At 41.3% G+C, this 7,100-nt stretch overlaps 1 non-coding gene across 1 annotated transcript; it reads right to left on the reverse strand.

Moving 5' to 3' along the window:
• Window positions 1-6,037: 6,037 nt before the first annotated feature.
• On the reverse strand, window positions 6,038-6,156 carry LOC141104117 (5S ribosomal RNA). Its single transcript, XR_012235478.1, has one exon. It is a non-coding gene; the product is annotated as a 5S ribosomal RNA (ribosomal RNA).
• Window positions 6,157-7,100: the final 944 nt, after the last annotated feature.

Here is a 7,100-nt window from a genome sequence, read left to right on the forward strand (position 1 = left end):
TTTTATTTTTTGCACTATAAACAAAAAAAGAGCGACAATTTGGAAAAATATATTTTTTTAACTTTTTTCTATCATAAATATCCCTCAAAAAATTGAAAAAAAAAAACAAACAAATTTCTTCATCAGTTTAGGCCATTATGTATTCTTCAACATAATTTTGTTAAAAAAAAAAATCACAATAACTGTATATTGATTGGTTTGTGCAAAAGTTATAGCGTCTACAAAATAGGGGATAGGTTTTTGACATTTTAATTATTTTTTTAATTATTTTTTTACTAGTAATGGTGGCGATCTGCGATTTTTAGCGGGACTGCGACATTGTGGCAGACAGATCGGGCACTTTTGAAACTTTTTTGGGACCATTGACATTTATACAACGATCAGTGCTATAAAAATGCACTGATTACTGTGTAAATGTCACTGGCAGGAAAGGGGTTAACACTAGGGGGCGATCAAGGGGTTAAATGTGTTCCCTGGGAGTTGTTACTAGCTGTGGGGGGATGGGACTGACTGGAGGAAGAGAGGGATCGCTCTTCTTAATCACTAGGAACAGCAGATCTCTCTCTCCTCCCCTGTCAGAACGGGGATCTGTCTTTTTACATGGACAGATCCCTGTTATGGCTCTCTTTCCAACAATCGCGGGTGGCAGGCGGGCATCGGGTCCCCCGCTGTGCAGCGGGCGTGTGCCTGCTATGGATCTTAAAGGAGCCGACGTACACCTACGGGGATTTCTGGGAGCGATCCGACCTGCCGCAGTATAATGACAGCGGCTGGTCAGCAAGTGGTTAACTGACACATTCTGACACTGCTAAATTCAATCTGAAAATTTGAAAAACCTCTGCTCATGAAAGGGTTAACGGAATTCTATTAGGACCTGTTCTATTTAAACATTTTGCAATGCTGTAACATATACATTCAAGGACATGCCTACAGTACATATAGATTTATTTTATCCTCTAGTATCTGCCAAAACATATTGATGCTAGAACAAACAAATATGCAGCCAGTAGAACTGGACCCCTTGTGCTCCCAAGCCAGATTTCATGCTGATGGGTAGCTGAGGCTGTAGTTACACCCCTACTACAACACCTACTGACTTTATATAAATGAAAAACAATATTTTTGCACATTTAAACTACATTTACACTACACTAGAAAGTCTTCTTTGTTTGGTTTATTTAAACATAGGAGAAATTATCTTTGTAGTAGAAACAAACGTTATGCTTCCTATATCAAGTTCTCCTGCATTGAAATATATAGGTGCTTACATGTGTTTAGAAGCGTTCACAGTATCTAATGCAATCTGCCCCTGGACACACTGAATATTATTTTCTCCAAGAACCTGTTTTCACTAGCTGTACACTAAAACGATCTGTTTTAGCATTATGGCTAGTGTCTGTTGTGGTGGGGAATGGTGCCTTGTGTTGTTACAGCATAAAGCACTCTTTACCTTTACTTTTAAATCTTTATGAAAATGTCAAAGTGACATTTCATTCATTACTATGCTCTGCTGCACTGTGAAAACAGACGGCGACTGAAGGTGAGCTCCGGTGCATTGCAGGAAAATGCAGCACATCTGCCGTTTTCCACAACACACTCCACCCCACCTGAAGGCAGCATGGCAGTATGACGAGGGCACATAGAAAAAAAAAGTGTTTTCTATTTGTCCTTGCGGTGGTTGAAACAGTCACTGCACATAGTTTGAATGAGCCCTGAACACAGCTAAACTGAATGGAAGTAAATGCAAGTAAATGCAGGTAATTGCACAGTGTTAATCATTCCATTTCAAATCTTCGCATGCATTTATATGCAAATGTGCAATAAAACAAATAAATGCATGCAACTGCATGGCCAGAGTGAATGAGGCCTAAATAGGTGTTTGTGGAGCAAGGCAGAAGTTAAGACATACAAGGAGTATACATAACAAGGTAAATATCACTTTTGTGATAATGTGCTATGCTAAGAACTTGTCTAGGACTTGAACATCCAGACTTAAAGTGTTACTAAACCCACAACTGAAAAAACAGTCTGTATATGCAGTAAAGTATGCTTGTTATATTCACTGTGGAACCTTAGGGGTTAATCCTCTGCATTGTGTAAATAGGCTGTTTGATCCTGTATGCACAGATCCTCCCCTCCTTGCATTGTCTCCAAAACATCTCCAGATAAGACAGAGTTAGTGGAGTCTGTCTGCACATGCTCAGTTTGGTGTGTATTGGTGTGTATTGGGAGGGTGCATGTGATCATCACAGGGCCAATCAGCACTGTCCAGACAGAGGGCCAGGGGTCCTGCATCCTTTTAGGACAGTTAGAGTAGAATGAAAACTCCTCCTACAAACTTTAACCAGACACAGATAGAAGTCACAAGACTGCTCTAACTGTTGAGGAGAAAAGGTGTTTTTCTGAGTTTATATTTACTAAAATGATTGCATTTCCAAATTCCGTGTACTGTGGGAGACCAGATACAGTGAATGCAGGCCTAGTAATAAAAATTAGATTATCGGACAAATGATCGTCCATTTTTTTTTTTATCGTACAAGAAAAAAATTTGTGTTTGTCCCTTTTGAAAATTTCAGATGATTGTATATATAGGGCTTTAAAGTCGTTCTAAAGCCTAAAGCCGCGTACACACGATCGGACTTTACGTCAGACTTTGTCCGGCATACTTTTCGACGGACTTTACGACGGACTTTCCGAATTAACGGACTTGCCTACACACAATCAACCAAAGTCCAACGGATTCGTACGTGATGACGTACGACCGGACTAAAACAAGGAAGTTCATAGCCAGTAGCCAATAGCTGCCCTAGCGTTGTTTTTTGTCCATTGGACTAGTATACAGACGAGCGGACTTTTCGACCGGACACGAGTCCGTCGGATAGATTTGAAACATGTTTCAAATCTATGTCTGTCCAACTTTTGAGAAAACAAAGTCCGCTGGAGCCCACACATGATCCAACTGTCTGACCAAATCGGTACGCCGGACCAAGTCTGCCATAAAGTCCACTCGTGTGTACGCGGCATAAGTGTTTTTTTTTTTTTTACCTTAGTGCATTCCCTGTTTTTTTTTACCTTAATGCATTTCCCTCCACCACTACCCCAAACACTTACCTGAGACTGTCAATGATCCAGGGCTGTTCTGGCTTCAGGTCTTCTCTCCCCTCTTCCTCTTCCTACGGGGATTCTGGAGCGGGGGGGGGGTTCAGTGGTAATTGGCTTCTGCTGCTGTCCGTCAAATCCTATGAGTAGAGAGCAGAGGACAGGGCGGAGTCACATTGTGTGTCTGTGGATGCAGGATACCGGTGTGCCCTCATAGCAAGCAGGTTGCTATGCGGACACACACAGAAGAGGAGGAGCCCGGAGAGCCATGGGGGACCCCAGAAAAAAAGGTCTGGGGCAGCTCTGTGCAAAACCATTGTATAGAGCAGGTAAGTATAGCATATTTATTATTTTAATAAAAATAACATTCTAGCATTTACAATCACTTTAACCACTTCCATACTGGGCCATTGTAAAATGACGCCAGTAGGAACATCTGCTCACTGCTGGTGGGAGTCATATGACGTGGGTTCTCGCCGCTCCTGCGGGCCCCCGGGGGCCGCAGTGTGGTGATCAGGGATGAGGCATGTCCCTCGGACAAAGCCCATCCCTGATCAGGGTAAAGAGCCAATGAAATTGAAATGAGGTGTGTCTTTTCAAAACGGGGTCATTTTGTGGGTGTTTCCATTGTCCTGGTGCTCCATGACCTTCAAAAGTGTGATAGGTAGTAGACATGTGCACACTGAAATATTTTGTTTCAGAATTTCGTTTTCGTCCAAAAAATAAATTTATTTAGTTACTCCCGAAATTCGTTTTTATTTATTTAGTTTTTTGTTAAAAATTGCATTCGCCCGAAAATCCAAATTGAGGTTGAATCTGTCATTGAAGGCTTATGGTGTCTGTCGAATGTTCAAAGAAGATTCGACGGAGCAGCTAAACTGTACGACGCCGTATAGTTTACCTGCTCCGTCGAATCTTCTTAGAACTTTCAACAGACACCATAAGCTAAAGTACGTGTGTACTTAGTTCTAGCTATTTTACTGCTCCTCCTCTTTGGTTACAATCAGCCAATAACATTCATCATCATCATTATTTTTATTTATCTTTTCTCCCCTACGTCGAATCTTTTCTCCCCTACGTCGAATCTTTCTCCCCCACGTCGAATCTTTTCTCTCTATGTAGAATAATCGTGGACTAATAGAGTTAAAGTTAGGCACATTCGACCACAGGTTTGATGGACACAGATTGTTATTGTCATCATCATGTCGAATCTCCTATCTATATCGAACTGTTGTAGCAACGAAAATAAAGCATTTGTTAATGTCGGATCTTTCGTTTTTCGGATTCTGCACTTTCGTTATCGTTTGTTAAAACGATAACGAAAATACCTGAAATTCGGACGAAAATGCATTCGGACGAAAACTAATGCACATGTCTAATAGGTAGCCAGGAAACAAAATGTGTAATTTATGCTCCTAGAATGCCTGATGGTGCTCCTTGCATGTTGGGCCTCTCTATGTGGCCAGGCTGTGTAAAAGTCTCACATATGTGGTATCTGCATACTTGGGAGGAGTAGCAATGCTATGTGTTAGAAATATCTTATAAATTAACCACTTTGTGTAAAAAAATACGTTTTAATTTTTTTTCCACATTTTTCAAAGACTTTTGGAAAAAATGAACCATTCAAAAGACTCATTATGCCTCATAGATTATATGTTGGGGTTTTTGCTTTCCAAAATGGGGTCATTTTGTGGGTAATTCCATTGTCCTGGTGCTCCAGGGCCGTCAAAAGTGTGATAGGTAGTCAGGAAACTAAATGTGTAATTTATGCTCCTAGAACGTCTGATGGTGCTCCCTGCATGTTGGGCCTCTCTATGCGGCCAGGCTGTGAAAAAGTCTCACACATACTCGCCATACTCGGGAGGAGTAGCAAAATGTATTTTGGGGTGCAATTGGAAGTATGCATATGCTGTGTGTGAGAAATAACTTGTTATTATGACAATTTTGTGTAAAAAAAAAATAATAATAATAATAATAATAATAATAATTTCTTCATTTTCCCAGGAATTGTGGGAAAAAAATTACAACTTCAAAAAACTCGCCATGCCTCTTACTAAATACCTTGGACTGTCTACTATTCAAATTAAATGTACATAAATAAAACGCATGAGGCAAAGTCCCAAAAAGTATATCTTAGTCTGAGGAGATCAAAAGCTGCCCACTTGCAGAAGGGGGATCCCTCAGTTGGCAAGGAAAGGGTGCAGTGATATGATAAGATTGTATTTGTTGTATCACCACCAATGTGAACCTCCACCAAGGGTCTAGGCTGCTCACCTTATTGAGTGGACCTTCTGCGTTAACAGCAAGGTCACTCATGCATTCCCTTCCACAGGGTAGATTATGGAGATAGGGGTCCACAGGCAGTATCCCAAATTCAGTCTCATCTGTTGATATATATCATGTTAGAAACAAAAATAACAGGACATAGTGCGCTCCATACGAAAAGGTATAACATTTATTAAATAAGAAAAATATTACTCACAAAGCAAGCACTGTTTCCCAGTGCAGGAGTATACAGCATAAAATGAACCAGATGGGTGGCTGTACTGACATCACAGAGCCCCTTGCACGCGTATTGTCCGTGTGGACTTCCTCAGTAAATCTGATTGGGGGCCCGTGTGTCAGCTCTTATATCTAATCCTGGTTCCACATACAATTCATGATGATACTGGAAACCCCACCCACTCTCCAATAATACACAGGTGAATGGACTTAACTACTAAGTAGTAGAGAATCAGGAGTGGCTACAAATCTAATAGGGCACAAGCAAGCTGAATACACTGATAACTTACTGATAGGCAGCCACCATTCCTCCCATGTTATGAGCTAAAGCACTTCCACGTCAAATCCTTATCTTCCAATAGCAGTGAACACTGCTGTGTCCTGAAAGACAGCCCGCCCCCATTTCCGGGTCAAAAAAAAAAAAAAGAAAATTTTAAGCCTACGGCACCTGGTACTCCCAGGCAGTCTCCCATCCAGGTACTAACCAGGCCCCACCCTGCTTAGCTTCCGAGATCAGACAAGATCGGGCGTTTTCAGGGTGATGTGGCTGTAGGCAAATCCATCTCATTCAATGGCAGCTAACACTGCTGCGTCCTGGGAAGAAGCCCGCCCTCTAAAGGGGCGTTCGTATGGAGACGGGGATGGGAGGAGGGAGCACAACAAACAAACCGCCCCTTTCATACATGTCACTCACAGACTAAGTGAACGGCAACAGGGAGCGCAGGCGCAATGTGCGCTCCGCCCCTCCCTTCCACGTCACCCCCTGGACAGATCGAGATGCAAACTCCAGTCTCCTTGGCAATGACATGAAATCGCGCCAAGAGCGCCTCCTTCATTCCTCTGGCCTGTCAGCGTGGGTAATAAGAACATTCACCCACAATAGCAAGCAGGCTAACATAAAATTAGCAACTAATCAGAGACATAGGGAGCAGAAACAAGGCTAACGTTAATAAAAAAATAATTATAATAAAGTAAAAATTATTATAAAAATAATGTAATATAGTTATAAAGCTAAGAGGAGGGAGGCTACTCAAAAAGTACCTATGGGGATACCCCAAAGAGGCTATAATTGAAGCATATGGGGGAAGTTCATAAAGTCACCCCCCTCCCTTATGGCAGAAGCCATCCTAAGGTGTCCTACACACTCTTCCAGATGGGAAATGTGTACCAAAAACAAATGCTATTCCCTCCCAGTTGTCACCAGAGGGATATACGAAAAGTGAAATGGAAAAAGTCAAACAAAATACATATATCGCCACCCCATGTAATATCGTGTAGGACCTACAGGGGTTAAAAATATGAATATAAATTTGATAGAAAAATTATAATAAAAAGACATCAGTACAACCACCTCATCTGTACACAAATACAATTAGAATGTATACATATACCACAAACAAATATACATTATGGACCAATATTCTAAATGGTAAGGGGCTAGAAACCAACATAAACTAACGGTCTGAAATAAAACAATTAAGGTCAAACTCAACGTTCAA

The sequence above is a fragment of the Aquarana catesbeiana genome, linkage group LG07, assembly GCF_042186555.1.
Source record: "Aquarana catesbeiana isolate 2022-GZ linkage group LG07, ASM4218655v1, whole genome shotgun sequence".
Classification (NCBI taxonomy): domain Eukaryota; kingdom Metazoa; phylum Chordata; class Amphibia; order Anura; family Ranidae; genus Aquarana; species Aquarana catesbeiana.